The 19,216-nt window shown below is 39.7% G+C and overlaps 1 long non-coding RNA gene across 1 annotated transcript in view; it reads left to right on the top strand.

Moving 5' to 3' along the window:
• Nucleotides 1-19,216, top strand: part of LOC136705850 (uncharacterized) — a 243,157-nt gene that overhangs the window by 92,578 nt on the left and 131,363 nt on the right. Inside the window, exons 4-5 of the long non-coding RNA XR_010804092.1 lie at nt 15,781-15,893; nt 16,324-16,450. This is a non-coding gene — a long non-coding RNA (uncharacterized lncRNA). The remainder of the gene's footprint in view (nt 1-15,780; nt 15,894-16,323; nt 16,451-19,216) is intronic.

Below are 19,216 nucleotides of genomic sequence, written 5' to 3'. Positions count from 1 at the left end.
TAGGCAGAGGAACATCAGGTGATTATCAGTGGTTCTGGAATGTAGTTTGTTTGTGTTGTTTTTTTTTTTTTTTTTTTTTGAAAAATAGCTTTTTTTTTTATTCTGAAAGAAGTGAGCACAGACCCAGCCTCTTTTTTTTTTTACTGTCCCACACTTCCAGACTTTGCACATTTGTAGAGTTAAAGTCCATCGTGTCCATCCTCTGGATGAACTAGAGGATTTATTCAATTCAGAATAAAATGGACAGCATTCTTACATCTGATAAAAAAAAAAACATTTTTAGTAAGAAAACTAATTTAGAGGCAAAGCAAACAGTTTGTGTTAAGGACGAAGGATAAGAATGGCAACTGTTTATGGCAGCCCATGGGAGAGGAGAATGACAGCGTTTAAAGAAATACACACTTAATATTCCTCATTTTTACATATCCTTTAGAGATGGTTGTGTTTAGGTTTGAATGTGTTTAATTAGCGTCTTATTATCATGTTCAATTTTTTGACAATGTAATTTCAATTTAATGAACTTCATCTGGCCACTGTTTTACAGATCTGATGTGTTGTGAATACAGTATTGACTAAATATTTATTGTCTCACTAAATGTTTAGATTAAAAAAAAAAGAAATTTATATTTAATGGAAGGGAAATTTATTTTTCATTGAAGTAATTTGCTTGGGACATCTAAGTAAGTTGCTCTACCACATCATCACGATATACAGGCTCACGGTATACAGACTTCCCATGGTTAGCCTTGTTTTGACTACACACAGACCTACATTTGAATGGATTTTTGACTAGACTATGAAGTATATATTTATTTATATTTTAAATTAAATATCCATGGTACAGTCTGTTAAGTGAACTCATTCTCTGTTCTTGAATTTCTTGGATATTTGAGCTCAAGACATTTCTCACAATTTTCTGTATTTTCATTTAAAAACACATCAGTAACAAACAAGTGCTCTTTCACCTGCAAAGCCTAATTTTCCAAACTCCAAAATCAATATTCCAATTTCAGTTGTAGGAGGGCTCCCATACTAATACCATATGTGTAGAGGATGTTTGTGAATAATAACTATAGGTTATCATCATTGATAATAGTTTTGATTAACAGTGCAGCAGTCCAAGAGGACAAGTGTCTTAGAATGAGACTTGCTTGGGTTTAGCACCAGGTAAATCTTTAATTAGAAATAGTGCTAATTGAATTTCTCATGTTTTGAAGGAAGTAGAGTACTTTTCCCAGCAGTAGACCTTTGTCACAGGAGACACACAGGAGAATGTTAAGTAACAAAGAAGTGAGGATAGGAAAAAAAAGAATAATACATGATATATCTCAATAAGATAGAACATTATATCATTAGTTAATCTACTTTAAAATGGATTATTTGGTGATGGAGGCGATGATCATTTATAAACTTAGCTCTGTCAGTGTCTCTGAACTTAAACTAAGTTAATTGTGCCAGTGAGCAGGATACAGGGGATACAACGGTTGAGAGGATACTTGATAGCGCAACAGTATTGTAAACATGAACTGTGAAAAATCCCCATTCATATTGTATTCTTTTAATAAACATTTAACATATAAAGACATACAGGGAACTATTCATGCCTGATTGATTAAATTATGCTACAGTAGTGTAAATGAAAGGATGATTTTCTTATGGAAGTTTGATCATTGTAATACGTATGTGTGTGTGTGTGTGTGTGTGTGTGTGTGTGTGTGTGTGTGTAAAGTGTTCCTCCTTCAGCTTGCTGAGGTTTTTAAAATGGTCCATGATGCAAGGGGACTGCACAGGGGTCAGCTCTCTTCTTTCTCTACTGGAGTAAAGGACATGGGCTGATGCCTAAACCTCTGGTGCTTTTAGGGAAGGATATTAGTCAACATTAATTTACGGTGCTTTTAGCTTAAACTTGGCCGACCAGGAAAGTAAAGGTTAATGTATTCCAACCATGTGAAATCTTTGCCCTCTGCTGAGGTCATAATCTCCTCTTTGACCATACTGACATCTGGTCCTGCTTGTGCCTGCTTACAGAGCATTCCTGCTGCCTACAGTAGGACAGGCATGAAGAGAAAATGAATGGGAAAAATAAGAGTGAAAGCAAGAGGAATAGACAGGTTGAGCAGCCGTGGTGGCTTTAGGTCTTTTCTATGTCCCTGTAGGAAGGACAGTAGAAGTGTAGGAATAAAGAGAGAATGAAAGAAAGAAACTCTCAGGAGGCAGATGTAAAGCCTTCACTGTCACACTGAGCCACCTTCCTCCCTCTTTAATTCATTCATTGATTCTACATAGAATTAGTTTGTTTCACTTTCTCCTGTATCTTTCTCTCTGCTCAACGTTCCTAGTTTTATTGAATATAAAATTATGAAATATGAGCAATATTTAATTAATCTATATTTTTAAAAAAATCAGTGTTTTTAGGCATTGTCCATTTTTTCAGCTCCACTGACCATACAGATACACTTTTGTAGTTCTGCACTTACAGACTGTAGCCTGTCTGTTACTCTGCATACGGTGTGAGCCCTCTTTCACCTTGTGTCTCAATGGTCCGGACCACCCACAGAGTATGGATTGTTCTCAGTGCTGCAGTAGTTGTGTTGGGTTAGTTTGTGTGGATCAGACACAATGGATCAGCACATACAGCAGTTTTGCTGGAGATTTTAAACTCCAGCAGCCCTGGTGTATCTGATCCACTTGTACCAGCACAAAACAAGCTAACAAACTGCCAACATGTCGGTGTCTCTGTAGTGCTGAGGATTATCCACCAGTCAAATAATACCTTCTCTGTGGTGGTCCTGTGGAGTTCCTGGCCATTGTAAAACATGTAGTATTCTGTTTGTAATTGTTGAACTACAGAAGCGAATCAGTCAGTAAAGCGGACAATGGGGATAGAAACACTGAGGCCATCTTGATGTTATGGCTGACGGGTGTATTCTACCTATAAAACTGTACAAATATGTACAAATAAACATTCATTCATTATCTGTAACCGCTTATCCAGTTCAGGGTCGCGGTGGGTCCAGAGCCTACCTGGAATCATTGGATGCAAGGTGGGAATACACCCTGGAGGGGGCGCCAGTCCTTCACAGGGCAACACACACTCACACAATCACACCTATCACACACTTTTGAGTCACCAATCCACCTACCAATGTGTGTTTTTGAACCCGGAGGAAACCCACGCAGACACAGTGACTCCCCACAAACTCCTCACAGACAATCACCCAGAGTGGGAATCGAACCCACAACCTCCAGGCCCCTGGAGCTGTGTGACTGCACCAACGTGCCGCCCACAAAATAAAAATATAAAATAAATATTATAAATTACAAAGCTGGAAAAACTCAGAGATGAGATGATAAAGCTCTGTCCACATAAATTTATGTTTTTGAAATGATTTTTTAAATATTTTGGCATCCCATCAAAACCATACAAAAATGTAAAATACTGCCATCTTTAGAGATTTGGGTGCTAATGACATATTTACAGCTGAATTTCGCTTTCCTTAATCACTACACTGCAGTGTGTAGGAGCCAGAATACACCAGATGCCAGGTGAACGGTAAATTAGGACCAGGCCCAGTTTGGCCAACAGCTTGTGGGACAGTTTTGAGAAAGTGTTACTGGTGAGAAACTTTTTTGGAACGTCTAGGCCATAACTCATGTCTTCTGTGGCCCCTACTGGTCTGACATGTTTGTGAGAGTGTTTTTGAGTTGTTTTTCATCCACCCCTTGAACTGTGAATGAATATGTTTTGAAAGCTCAGATTATTACGCTTGCCTATTTTTCCTGCTTCCAACAACTTCAAGAACTGACTGTGCACTTGCTGCAAAATAGATCCCACTAAGACCATGGTAAAAATGTTATTATTCACTTCACTTCACTGGTTTTAATCTGTGGCTGATTGTATATACATTAGCAGATAGTGTCTGACCTTGCAGCACCAGTGCAGGTATGAACATCTCAGAAATGTCTTTAATGGCACTTCTACAAGCTTTCCTCCTTCAACATACATAGTTAAGTATTTCTACAGTTGTTGATAATAAAACCTGTTCTGTAGCTTATAAAGTGATAGTAGAAATATAGTAGTCTTTCTCTTATAAAGTTATGAGAGATCTGAGGATTTCTCACAACAGTGGGGGAATCTTTATGGGATTCTCTTTGCATCAAATCATTTGCTGGAACATTCTTCAGTGACTTACGCTTTGAGACAGGCCAGGTTCAGATGTTTGCCCACTGGAATTCTGAACGTCCATGCATGGTTAAAGGGATGTTAGTGTCTTTATTTTTTGTTAAGATGAGCTCTGCTTCCTCAGAGTCCGTATGTTACTTATGACCTCCTTAGCTCAGCCCCAGTGCTGCTGTCCAGTCTGCTGCTTCACTGAATTATTTTGTGCAAACAATATCTCATAAACAAGCTGTGATTTACTCTTTGGGAACCTAGATTTAAAACAAAATGTAGTGTTATCCCTCTGTTCTAAGGACATATCTGTGGGAAAGTGTTTTAACTGTACACTCGAATTAGCCTCATGGATTCGAGCTTAAACTGTGTACAGTGCTGTGTTGTAAGTTTATAGTTTACTGCATCATTTGAACACAGCAGCTGTCCTTCACACTGTGTGAAAAGTTCATGATGAAAAATGCTCCAAAATCACTTGGAATAAAATCTTTTTTACCTTCACTTACATTGATAGTTAATATTTTTCCCTTCTCCTGTAAAATGAATATTTTGGGAGTTACATGTTTTTAATTGGAAAGCGTCAATATGGAATCTGCATGTAGCATGTTTAATACATCATTTGAACACATATATAATAAACGTAATAGAGAGACAGACAGACGCTAATCAAAATTGGAAGTCTGTGGACTTTCAGAAGTACAGTCTTTAACACAAGCAAAGCAAGGTAGCTTTCCAAACACTATCATTACCTTAGTGAACTATTCTTCTGTCACAAGAAAAGCGTTTATTGTATTTGCATTTAACATGCCACATACATCGAATGGATTTTTTGGGGGTTGGCAGGTTGTGGGATTTAGGGAGGGTCTCATCCATAGAGCTAATGACTGGTTTGTTGGCCAAAGCTGATGAGCTCACCCACTGATTTGAACCCTTACTTTGAGCTCCTACTTTTCTTCTCATCATAACAAGTACAGCCTTCCCCACAATTATCTCATTTTAAAAAAAAATCTTTGTACCCGAACATTCTCATGTCTAGCCCTACAAGACAACAATAACAAAAACAATAGGGTTCCAGGATTAAGTGCTTGGATCCCTTGTAATAATAATAACAGACATTCCTTCTGGGTTAATGTTTTGGCTAGACTAATAAACTGGTGGAAGTCATTGTTCTCTGTGTGTGGGAGAGATGAGAGGTATTGTACCTACTGTATGTCAGGGGGAGACGGGAGAGAGTGAGAGGTTTCCCTTTTTTATTTTTTCCCTTTCTGTCACATATACATAGCAATGACCCGGCACTCACGATGCAGGCACCATGCTGTGAATTCCATCTAACCAGAAAAACAAGTGGAAATTGTTATGCAAATGAATATGCAGCGGTCAGTCCGGAAAGGTTGTGATGTTTGTTAGTGTGTGTGTGTGTGTGTGTGTGTATGTGTTTGTGATTCAGAGTGAGTGAGGGAGAGAGAGAGAACACATAGCAGGACCTGATTAATTTTCAGGAAGCTTTTCTTTTCACCTCCTTCGATAGATACAAGCAGTCTGCTTTGCGTGTGCGTATGTATCTCCTAGTCCGAATTCCAGGAAGCCTTTGATTCAGAATGTGTGTCAAATAGCCCCAATTATTAAAACTGTAATTTCTGGTTGGCCTGATTGTACAGAGAGACCAAACTGTGTGTAAATATTTTGTGGCTGTTTAGTATTCCAGCTGAATATGTATCAGGTCAGTTATATCACTGCCTATAGCTGCAGCAGCTCCCTCCAAGAAAAGGTGTCGGAAATGTTGTGTTTGAAGTGGAGGTTTTCTCCATCCTGGGAGAACTGATAGATATCGCAGTCAAGTGTTTATAGGCAGGAGGATGTAGTCTTCTACTGCCTAATAAAAACGACCACATGCTGTGTGATTAAATAACAGGGATGGCAGTAAAGATAGAAGACATAATGATGGTTACATGCAGGTCAGTTACAATTTAATTGTCACTGCACTTCATTGTGAATGTATCAATTCAATGCTGCTTAGCTGAGCAGAAAACAATGCTTTAGCTCAAAGGCATATAAATGGCATGTCCTCTTCCCTTCACCTCACATCTTCTGCATTATCTTATTTTCTAATCCTCTTGTCTCGTTTATATTTATTCTTCTCATTCTTTCTCTTCTTTTTCTCTTTGGAAATAAGTGCAAACTCCTCTCTTATGTTCTCTTCTACACATACGGTATTAGGCTCAGCGAGCGACACACACTGGTCAGTTTGGTGAAGCCGGTTCTTTTGTGGAACCAGTGTTGCCTTGTTTAATTAAGCTTTCTGGTAGCACATTGCCATAATGACATGAAATAATTCATGTACTCCAGATGGATCTGAAGTATACATTATTCAGAATAGTCATTAATAACGAGGCTGATTAAGGCATTTGAATTCTCCATGCAGTGTTTTCACTCGGGCTCAGCTGACGTGGGGATGATTTGTCAGTGTTTTTCTGTTTATGTGGACGTGAATTGCGTCAGGTTGCATCAGGGTTGGCCATGCTAAGAGCCATGCCTGTTCCTTTTGGGTCGGTTCAAATCCTTTTAGAAGATGGCTCTCTCTGCCACTCTACAGCAGCGTACTCTCGAAGCCGAATGCACTGACCCCGTCTGCACACTCCCAACACTCTCTGTTCTCAATGTGCTTTAAGTCCATAAATCTTAGTCAAATGTCAAGACATGACTGATGCATTTTTAAAAGGGAGCACATCAAAACAATGAAAGGCTTGGCCTGTTGTGCTTGTTAGTGCTGGAGCTCTAAGTCCAGCTCCTCAGAAGTCTGCTCTAGGGTTATTGTTTGTGTTTCAGCGCCCCATGCCCACGATGCTCCACATATGGTCACTTATCAAAGATCTGCACTTCAGAGAAACTGTTTGTGAGGCAGTCAGCTCAGCTATGGCCTGCGATAGCCCGAGAAAAGCGTTTCATATGTTCATTTTCCAAACTTGACAAAATTCCCACCAGACTAGTGTCAACAGCCAGCCAGGCACTCACTCCCTTCTCCACCCCCATGAAATGTGTACCACGGCTGAAAACCCAGTCCGTCCCAATAAAGTTTTGGCAATGGTTGGCTGTTTTAATTGGCAGGCAATTGACGCGCCGATAGACTGCCGTCCTGGGGGTCAAGAGTAATTTACTGAAACGCTAAATGCTTTTTTTCTTTTTCTTTTTTTTTTTTCTATTCCATATTGAAATTCCCATCCAGACTGTATTACACGAGAAGATGATGACTTAATCCCCTGTTAATTAGAATAACATTTCCAGCAGCTGAGGCTGAGCCATTAATGCCGGGGCTGGAGGCCGTGCTGGAGAGGCCGGCTGGCCGGCTGGATATGCGGCCCCAGAGCGGGAGGCTTTGGCCTGGGCTCAGAGAGCGGGCTGCCCTCCACACCTCCAGCAGATGAGTGGTGGAAAGCTGTTAAATCCACTGATGACTCTCTCGCTGGCTAATAATAAGCTCATGTTTATTGGCAAACCCAGTCCATCAGCACTCTATTTTCAGCAGAAATGGAAATATGTATTAGTATGATTATGTCCTCATATGGTATTAGAACATTTTGAGTTAGCCCATTTTCAGGCTACGCTGAACATCTCACAATTTTATGAGGCAGTAAGGGTGGCTGCTTAAATGGACAAAGCTTAGGGCAAAAGTATAGTCAAGAAATCATGTGTGCACAAAAGCTGTCCCTGAACAGCTTACAGCTGTGACACTCTGTGTTATTATTATTATTATTATTATTATTATTATTATCAATAAAATAATAATAATGCTGTTATTATTATTATTTGTAGGAAAAAAATAGTAGTAGTAGCAGTAACATAGCTTCTTCTACCACTACAAAATCTATTTATTATAATAATAAACAATATATTTGATTGTGCCTAGCTCTCGGGTAGACATGATGTTTTTTGAACAGTGATAGTAATGATAGTAGTAGCAGTTGTTAAGAAGTTCACATATTGTTTTAGTTAATTTTTTCCCCTCTGAAATCCCTTTATAATGTTTGTGTGTGTATTAGAGATGAAGTGGTCATGATTTTCATATTTATTTAAGCTTCATTACAAACAAACTAGCTAAATTTCTATTAGCTTTTTTAAACCTAAACTCACACTGCACGGGCTGAATGAAGACACAAAACTTTCTGATTGCCCAGGTCTCAGTAGTAATAACATTATTTGATCATTAAATGGCCAAACTGTTGAAGTTAAGGAAAGTTCCTTACATTACTTTCATCTTAAAATCACAAGATTGAGCAAAACTACCAGATGCCGCTGTCTGATTTTGTCTGTTTCAAATCATACCAGTTACATATGATGACTTATATCTATCACCTATTTTTCTTATTGGCTGCTATTATTTAATAAACATTTATGAGTTCAGTTTGAGTAAGCAGAGCTAAATATCAGTCTGTCCAATTTTTTATGACAGTGAAATGGAGGCTGTTTTGCGGTTAATTTGCATATATGTAAATGTGTGGCCTGGGGAGTAAATGGTACATTTTGAAAGTGTTTACATACTACATCTTACTCTTTCATCAAGTCTGAATGAACTGACTGATCGCTGTATTGTGTCACACATATCGAAAATGAAGGACAGTTTAAGAACCAGCTGTTTTTGGTACTCTGTGTGTGTGTGCGTGTGTGTGTGTGTGTGTGTGTGTGTGTGTGTGTGTGTGTGTGTGTGTGTGCAGAGTGATGCTCTGTCCTTCTGCTGATGGCAGTTTCACCCTTGGCCAGGGGGCAGCAGTAAAGCGCGGAGTAACGATGCCAGCGGTGCCCTCCACTCTCTCTCGGTGCCAACATTAATCCAGCGGCCCCACCACTCTTTAAGAAAGACCTCATTACCAGCCTCATTGACTATGCTCCCCGCATCAACGACCACAGCTCCTCACTCGCGCACTCCACGGAGCAGAGAGAGAGAGAGAGAGAGAGAGTGAGGGCCTAGTGTGTGTGCTGTGTCCAGCATTACAGCGAGGGAGGTAGGCAGTAGCCAGGAGGTTTATAGTGCTGTAATTGGTAGTTAGTGTGATATTTGTAAGACAAATAGAGCTATATGTGCAGCACTCCTTGCTCCTCTGCTCTCCAATCTTTACAGCCACCAAAGGGCCTCATTATAGCCCACAGTAGCCTCTTAGAAAGCGCACACACACATGCAGGAGCAAGCATGTGTAAAGGTAAGGCTGCCAGAGCTGATAGATGATGCGTTAAGCACGGTATTCGCTGAGAGAGGACCCCGATGATATGAGGATGAAGGAACTCTTCATTATGACTCATTGCAATGAGTTTACTGGAGGATTTTTTTTTTCTTGAAAGATTGAGCTCAAGTCATATTCCATATTCATTTAAAAGCTTTAGTACAGTGCACCCCTCCTAGTACGTTTTTCTCTAAAGGTAACAGTGGGTTTGTGTGTGTGAGTTGTGGATGTCCATTGGAGCAGCATGCAGCTTCTCCTGTGTTTTTTTTTTTTTTTTGCCATGTGAACACTGCATCTGCCTTCATTTTCCAGTATTAATTATTTAATTTTATAATCCATCAGCCAGTTAAAGTTCTACAAATGTAATCAAAACTTTAATCATATTGTTTATAATAGCTTAATTAACACTGTATTTATCTGATGTTTTCATTAGCCAACATTTATCATTCATTTATATTTCTGTAATTAAATCTGGAGATATATTTAGATGCATTTTTATCATTTTTATTTTAATTTATTTATTTTTAATTTATTTTAATTTTACAGCCCAATAGCAATCAATAAATCAAATGCTCTGATAAAACAAAAAGAAATAAATAATATATGGGCTGTATGTGTCAGCTGCAGGGCTGTTAAAAAACCTGTCCAATCGTTTAATTCGGACTGAATGAAATAATTATCTGCCATGCCTGCATGTTTACCTACCTACGCCACAGTCTGCATGTGTACTCATTTGCATATGTACTGAGTCCTCCACACGTCTCTAAATGCACAATGCTGATAGCTAGAGAGCTAGCTGCACAAGAATGGCAGAGAAAATTCCTATAACAGCTTGCAATTCTAAAAGGGAGTTAGAAGTAGAAAATGAAGTTGTGCTCCTCTCTCTTGTGGACTCCTCCAGCTGTAGTCAGGCACTGTGTTCATGTGTTTGGTGGGTGTGGCCTTGGAAGAAGAACTGAAGGTGTGGGGGGGGGTTTATTTATTTATTTTTTATTTTTGGGGATATTTTCAAAAACAAGCTCACTTATGCTAATTTCTACAAAATTACATACGATATTTAAACAGACAACAACAACTAAATGTTAAATGATTATTACCTCACAAAAAGCTCAAAATACTTTTTATTTTCTCTATTGACTATAGTACTGTCCTCCTCTGTCAATATTAACTAGGAGTGGCAAGCATTTTTTTTTTCAACTTTGTGTGTGTGTGTGTGTGTGTGTGTGTGTTCCAAAAGGGGCCATAGTGAGCTACTGCTGAAAATCACAGCTTGTTCTCTAGCTGTCGCATGTTGAGTGTGAACACACTTCAACTCTAGCAGAGAGGGGGGGGGGGGGGGAGTGCAAAGACACGAAGGGCCGACACGTCTAGAACTGGCAAAAAATATAAACACAGCCCTGCATTCTCCTGTGCAATTAATGCCAACACAAAGAGATTGTGGCGGGACAATGGGCCCCGCAAAAACAGTAAATAGGGGGAAAAGAGGCGAGCAAATAATGGTTATTTTTGACAGCGATGGTGCACCTCTGGCCCTGGCCCGAGTCTGGGAAAAGAGAGAAGGGGTGGAGGGGTGACAGATCTTTTCCTCTCCGCTCAAAGAAGAAGGAAAAAAAAATCATTAAAAGTGCTTTTCCACCAGCACGCCAACACTCAGCCATACTCCTGGATATGCACAAACTCTTTGTAATTATCCCTGCCTCCCCACTGCTCTTGCTTTCTGCATTCTACACAAGAAGTCTCTCTCTCTCTCTCTCTCTCTCTCTCTCTCTCTCTGTTTCTCTCTTTCTTTCTCATTGTCCCTGCCACACAAGAAGAAAAAAGAAAAAAAAAACTCCACTCTTCATTACAGAAGGACCTGATCCAACTTGAAAGATGCAGCCATTATTCTTGACTGTCTCGACTTCTCCCCCCTCCCTGTCACTGCCTTATTGTTTGGCCTCCTGGGGTTGCATTTTAAACCTGGACTGTCGCTCTCTTTCCAGCGGCTCCTGGCTTTCTCGGATGCATCATAATGTGTGCATGCTGCTAGATGAAACACTAGCAATAATCCATGATGCTTTATGCAAAACAGAGGAAAACAGACTGCAGCATATTAAAGAGAAAAACACTGCTATTCATCTACGGTTGTGTTCTTCAGTTGATGTTGAATCTTCAGCATGCATTTTGTATCATGTTTCATACAACGTATACAACTTCTTCAGTTCAGAAAGGTATGGATTCTGTGTCAGATTTGGAGTCCATTCAGGAGACTGAGTTAGAGGCACGTGTGCCTAAAGTGAACAAGCACTGCAGGTTTGTTGATTAATCACAGTGCTCCAGCGGATTGAGCACCCTGACAAATAAATCAGTCTGTGTTACCGTTAGGGAGGATGTGCTGTAAAGCAAAAAGGAGGAATTATAAAGAAAAGGAAACATTCATTCATTGACTTTAACCACTTATCCAGTTCAGTGTCGTGGTGTGTGTCCAGAGCGTACCCGGAATCACTGGGTGCAAGGTGGGAACACATCCTGGAGGGGGCACCAGTCCTTCGGCAGGGCGACACACACTCAAACCTATGAACACCTTTGAGTAGCAAGTCCACCTACCAACGTGTGTTTTTTGACTGTGGGAGGAAACCGGAGCACCTGGAGGAAACCCACGCGGACACAGGGAAAACACACCAAACTCCTCACAGACAGTCACCTGGAGCAGGGCTCAAACCCGCAATCTCTAGGTCCCTGGAGCTGTGTGACTGCGACACTCCCTGTTTCTGCAAATAAATAGCCACTTCATCACATCAGTGGTGCAAATCAGTTTCAGACATGTATTATTTCGTAGACTGTTAAAGACCATTTACACATTTGTACAATACAATGCAAATCTAAGAGACCACACTTAATTTATCTCCAGTTACAAACAGGTCTAGGGCAGAAATCACTCATTCATTCACTTTCTGTAACCACTTCATCCTGATAAGGTTTTCTTTGTTTCAGTAACTGCTTTCAAACTACTACACATCCTTTAGACCATTAGTGTTGAGTTTTCATCGTGGAAAGATGGACAGGATTTTCAGCAAGCGTGCACTTTTCTTCCATGTCTCTTGTACATGGTGGGCATTTTTGGCTGGGAACTTAAAATCAGGGGGATCTCTGACTTTTATATGGTTCTGTAAGTGTCCAATGAGTTTAATAGTATTTGAAATTCATTCATTCATTCATTATCTGTAACCGCTTATCCAATTCAGGGTCGCGGTGGGTCCAGAGCCTACCTGGAATCATTGGGCGCAGGGCGGGAATACACCCTGGAGGGGGCACCAGTCCTTCACAGGGCAACACAGACACACACACACATTTACTCACACCTACAGACACTTTGAGTTGCAAATCCACCTACCAACGTGTGTTTTTGGACTGTGGGAGGAAACCGGAGCACCCGGAGGAGACCCACGCAGACACAGGGAGAACACACCAACTCTTCACAGACAGTCACCTGGAGTGCGAATCGAACCCACAACCTCCAGACCACTGGAGCTGTGTGACTGCGACACTACCTGCTGCGCCACCGTGCCGCCCAGTATTTGAAATTAATAAAATTAAAAATTTATATAAAATACATTTAAATAAATGAAATATATACAATATATTAGACACCCATTCCACAGAAACCAAATATATATATATATATAGTAAGACACACAAAGCTGGGCGAGCCAGTAGTGGACATTTGGCAAAGTCCACCACTGTGGTATATATTCAGAGTCTTGTTCAGTCCATTTGATGTGCAGACTGTTATGGACAATTGCACAAACCATCCTAATATTAGCACAGTTTCAACAAAAGTGCTGTATTACAAATAATACAAAGTTTGCCAGGTGGAGTAAATCTGTCAAAGATATATGCTTACTTACAGTCTTGAATAATAATGACAGTAGATGATTGCTATGGAAAATACTAGGCTAAGGAAAGAATTTAGTCTAAGTACGAAAGCAATAACCAACGCATGCTTTTATATGTTTACCTTCAGTAACTCATGTGAGTGTTGTGGCTCATTTGAAACGAATGGTCTGCGGTTGGTTTTGTGAAACTGTACAAGTGATGGCCCCCATCATTATGTCTTTGCCAGTTTTGCATGGCAGTAATTAGAGAAAGTAAGAGACAAAGAGAGAGAGAGAGAGAGAGAGGGATAGACAGACCAGACGGAAAGACAGTGTGAGAGAGAGAGGCTGCCACTCTGGCTCACCCGGGCGACCGAGACTTTATTAAGAGTCAGAGACAGATCACAACTGCTAAGTGACCCACCAAGGTCAGGATCAAGGGCAGCCTGTGTAATTAGTATGCTCTTCAGTGGAGGAAGGCTACAGTGCCATTGTTCTGCCACAATCAAATTAGCCCCTCCAATGAGGGCTCAGCTTTGTGACCTCAGTGGTTAGATGGCTTTCTTGTGACAGAATAGCAATGACACAAAAGAGTGTGTAGTGTGGCAGTTTAATGGGAGTCTCCTTCTCACATCTAGATTTCAGATTACTTTTTATTTATTCATATGCCGTCGGTGGGGCTGTGATTTTTAATAATCAGGGTGTTATCCTCTATCCAGTACACTTTTAAAAAAGAGCTTTTGTAAATAGGTATATAGAGCCTTGAGAATACAACCAATTATTTGAATACTTAAGTGGTTCTTTGGGTGGTTAAAAGGCTTTTTATGATGAATATAGTAACTCTTACATTCAGCTTTTTGGGAACCTGGAAAACGTGGATAAGAGTGCAGTTATTCAGTGTAGTTTTTCTGATGTAAGAGTGAGGAATGCAGAACTGGATTTCTGAAGTATAAGAGGTTAGTTCATTTTATGAAATCTGTACCATGTAACTCAGAAAACGTTTTTGCTATTATTCATAGATGGAGAACTGACCACTCAGAACACATATAATTAAAAAACACTGTGTCCACGGGCAGTTGGAATAGTCTACCTGTTTACCTGCTTCAAATTCTGAATCCAGATAATGACTCCATGATTTCATAACACCTTCCTTTCTTGTCTCTTACACTCTCCCTCTCCCCTTCACACTTCTCTCTCCTCCATATCCCAGAGCCAGTCTCCCAAACAAAGTAGATAACTTTACGGTTGCAGGATCAGGCTGGGAAAAGGGGAGGGAAACGAACCTGAGGAGCGAACAACGCAAACGCAATGTAGCCTTCACAGTAGATACGCATCTTCAGTCAGTCACATCCCCTCCCTAGACACCCGTGCACACACACACACACACACACCCTTGTTCGCTGGATTAAAACGCCCTGTTCTCCCCCTCCAGCATCCTGCCCATTAATTCCCTCCCTCACAGCTACTCGCGTTTGGCTGATTTAACAAGATAAGATTTGAGAGCTGATGTTGCCGGTTGTAAATGCACCATAGGGTCCACAATGGCGACTGCACTCCAGCTTCTGAGGGAGGCATATATCAGCTATTCAGGAAGAAAGAAAAAAAAAAAAGAAAATTAGATATGCAGCATACCAATTTTACACTCCCAGCCTCAGAAATTGAAATAGAGGAGATTAATGTATCATATCTTATACACTGTCCAACTGAATCAACTCTAATATATGGAGCAGATTTGTGGAACAAGACTTTATCTAAGAAGTGCTCCTGAGGCCAGTCTGACCCTGGGATCTGATTTGGATCTGGATGGTTCAGTTCAGTGGAGTTCTATCTGAATACTCTTGAGGAAAAAATAAGCTCAGATTGTGCAATTATGTTCTAGATCATTGAAGAAAGTATGATGGCGTTGGCCGTAGATACAAGAGACATTACCCGGTGTGAAATCAATTGGAGAAGTGTACAGAAGGGTGTAGCTTTTGAAAGATTACTTATCTACAAAATAACTCTCTCAAAAATTCTGCAGATCTGTGTGTGTATTCACAAATCTGTTAGTGGTGTTTGTTGTAATTATATTGCAATATATATATGTGTGTGTGTGTGTGTGTGTGTGTGAGATAAAGATTAAATAAGATTTTGCTGTCTTTGCCCATATAAAAATTAATTTTGGTGCAGTTTTGTACCCTGGATTAGGAAGGAATTTTCTCAATTGTTTGCTTTAAATTATAAAAGTTAGAAAAAGAGAACCATGACCTGAAGTACTACACTTGTGGGCAATACGGGGAAAAACACAGTTCCAGTTTTCTGGTGGCAAAGATTATGGGATTTTGTGTAGTGGAAAACACCCTAACAGGCATCATTTACATACTGGAGTCTTCTGTGATATCAGCAGTGCCAGAGGCAATATCATAATATCAATAAACAAATTACATACTGTGCAACTCTAATGTGTATTGCACAAGGATTGAACTATGCATAGTGATTAGTGAGCATATCTATATTATACAGGCTTTTAAAAGCCATTCACACTTATTTTTTTTTATCCTAGGAGCGCTGGATCCTGAAAGCAGACTCTAATACATTACTGTAAAGGAGATGGAAGTTGAGGAAAATGAAGACCTAACTAGCCACTACTCTCAGGGGAGGATGAAAGAAGACATGGTAAAATTACTTAGTCTCTGTAAACATGGGGTGTGATCAAATGGCAGGTGCTTGTAGTCGTGCTGTAGTGGTGTGTTTTTGTAAAAGTTATTCTAGTCATTTATATCTCATTAGAGCTTTAGCAAATATGTCAGATTTTTTATTATTCAATGCACATGGTACTTCACAACTAAGATTCTCTAACTTTAACATAGACGCATCATCTCATCAGCTAATTATCAACTCTTATTGGTTAAATGCGGTTTGTTAGAGCACCAAGAACATGTGCCTATGCAGGACAAGGCTTGCTGCTGGTGGAAGTGCAGCTATAAAGACCATATTTAAAACTTAGTGAACATTTGTTTAATGTGTGGCCACTACAGAACCGATATGATGCCAAGTCAATACCAAAATCATGAAAATGTTATGGCTCGTGTTTCCTCTGGTACAGGAGATACCGAAGGCTTCACAGATCTCCCAGACCACGCGACGTCACCATAATAGGCCTACACGCTAGGTCAACAAAGCTAAAACATCAACACCAACACGCGGAATGGCGTTGGCAAGAGAAGCAACAGGTTCGTGACGACTGGTTGAAAAAAGTTATGTATAGAAATATTTAGCATTTGAGTCTGACAACCAAACAAAAAAGCTGCATCACAAAGACTTAAGAGCCCTGAAGCCACTCACACGTACAAAGCAAACCAGCACTTACCTTATGCTGTTCCCTTCAAAACAGGACCAAATTTGAGTCTTTCCGTCAATCCATTCGTTAGTAATCCTCATGTTTGTGTAATGAATACTGGCAAAAAGTTTTACAAAAGTAAATAAAAATGATTACAATATGATCCCAGCATAGCTTAGACTCTCAGCTTTCCAACAACACGTCATACTTCAGCAGAGTGCATTTGAGCGTCTAACGGACCTACGCAGCGCGAGAGATGATACAAGCGGATTTATTTGGCAGCCACAAACTCAACAAACAAAAATCAATGCAATATACGTTTTCAAAGCTAAGAGTAAACAGAACAAACAAACAAACACGCCAAAAACCTAAACAAATTATTAACTACTTTTTTTTTTATTTTTGCTGGAAAAAGACTTTGTATAAAAGTATTTGTTGACATGCATTCATTTCATTGGTTTATTTTTTGACGTGGTATTGAAATTGATATTGTGAATTGTGGAATTTTAGTGGTATTGGTACCGGCTTCTACATTTCTGGTATTGTAACATCCCTAGTGGCCACAGCATTATGTAATCTAAGCAAAAATAAATGGTGAGTGAATGAAAGAGTGATATGTACACACATGTAGTGCATTTCTATGCACCCAGCTTTCAATGGAAACCTCCCATCCAGGAAGTTGGAGTACTGCATACCTCCACTTCCTGACTTCATTTATTAATCACAGTGGCTACTGCCCATGTTATGCATACACACACATGCACGCACACACTGTGTATCTGTGACTTCATGAATTGTGATTGGCCAGACCCTGTTTCTGATTAACTCAACCCACGTTGAAATCAGACAGTAGATGAACATATCTAGGGGCATCATAGAAAATAAGTGGGTTAAAAGGCTACAGAAAGGATCAAGTTTCTGGCTTAATGAAAATCAATGCAATGAGCCTGGTTGGAAAATGAGTCATAATGTCAGCTTCAGAGTGATGTGCCATTATATCATTATGCCTAATTTCATCTTTTATACTTGTGTTTCCATTGTTAGTCTTTCATTTCAGAAGATGGGCATTTGAATGATTCATAACTGTCTGTTATCATTAATTCAGCATGGTTGAGGCAGAGGCGAGAGGAAGGCCTTGTTTTTAGACTAGGCCTTTTTCCTCTACAAGCTTTTAACGCTGTCATTTTGCTTGTACCGCCTTCACATCAATCACTATCTCTTTCCCTTTGATATCGTAGATAATTTTACACCAACCCCATCCTCATGGTAGATTAATCATAGCTGTAATTCGTTTCTTCAGTTGCTTTGCACTTGATAAAATATGGTGTTTATGATATGACAGTACCATTAATGCTAGTATGTTGGCTGTAGTTTTAACGTGATTACAGATTGAGTAAGTCATAATAAGTCATCATTTTTTTCAGATAAATTAAAGAATGAAGATACAATTTTTTTTCCTTTTTTTTAATATTCTTTACCAAATAGAGGGTGTGTAGAGGTATGTGATCATCTTCCGACCCTACACTACCCCAAATGCATAGACTTGCTTTCCCTTTAAGGCATCGCCTGCATCACACAAACACAGGAAGCACAGAGTTTTCATTTGCTGTTGCCAGGGCAATACAGTATGATGTCTTAACACTTGTAAATGAACACTCCCCCTCCCCTAATCTGTCACTTTAATGCATTATAGATTTTATTTCAGCCGCTGTACTATCACATTCTCAATAATAATAATCAACTGCCTCTGTTGTTCTTTCCCTCAGAAATTAAACCCTGACGCTGAGCACACAACTAATAAAAGATGTAGCTGGAGGAAATAAAGAGAGGGGGAAAAAAAATAACGCAGCAAATATGATGAATCATAAGCACTGGAGATTTGCATTCTGATGCGAGGGACAATTACATGGAGAGTTAGAGTTTATCAGGCTCTCCAAGCTTTCCACACAGCAATAATATCAGTGTTTCTGTCCTTTATGGCTTCCGGGCAGTTCAGTTTGTTGGGCTTTTCTGGCCCGTGTTATGGCACAGATAGATTGTAGATGCACACGTGTGACCACGTACATGATCAGTTGTTGTTCGGTTATACTCATAAAGCTGTCACCATGCTCAGTGCATCAAGCATCAGCTCATGGGTTACATTGATCCCATTGTATCTGGGATGAGTTGGAGTGGTGTTGTTTGTGATCCAGAACCATTCGTTCCATATTAGTACCAGACCTCATGTCTTCTTCTATTGGCAATTCTTTTCTATGGGGATAATGCCAACTGTCTTTACACAATTGAACACCAGTGTCAATAATAATTATATTCTTTAATTAGAAGTTTCTACACACTTTTATCTATTGCTACAAAAGACATATTTATCAAAATGTGCTCCCACCTTAATAAGAGCCATACTAACCTTCAATACTGACCTTTGTTTGGAACTTTCCCCTGATGCAAAGTTGTATTAGGTTAGGGGTTAGGGAGCAAAAATTAAGCCTTTTATTTGTTTGTTTCTGTTTTTGTTTTAAAGAGTAAATGTGGCACCAGAAAACACTGAGGCACTTCTGATGTTGTTATTGTCGTATTTCCATACTTCATGTTTGTATGTGATCTTATTTTACTGTCTACACAACTGAGCTAGCCTTTTTACTTTCTAGCAGTAATTAAAACA

This window comes from Hoplias malabaricus, chromosome 8, assembly GCF_029633855.1.
Source record: "Hoplias malabaricus isolate fHopMal1 chromosome 8, fHopMal1.hap1, whole genome shotgun sequence".
In the NCBI taxonomy this organism is placed as follows: Eukaryota; Metazoa; Chordata; class Actinopteri; order Characiformes; family Erythrinidae; genus Hoplias; species Hoplias malabaricus.
Note: the sequence above shows the minus strand (reverse complement) of the source record. Positions and strands in the feature narration are given on the sequence as shown.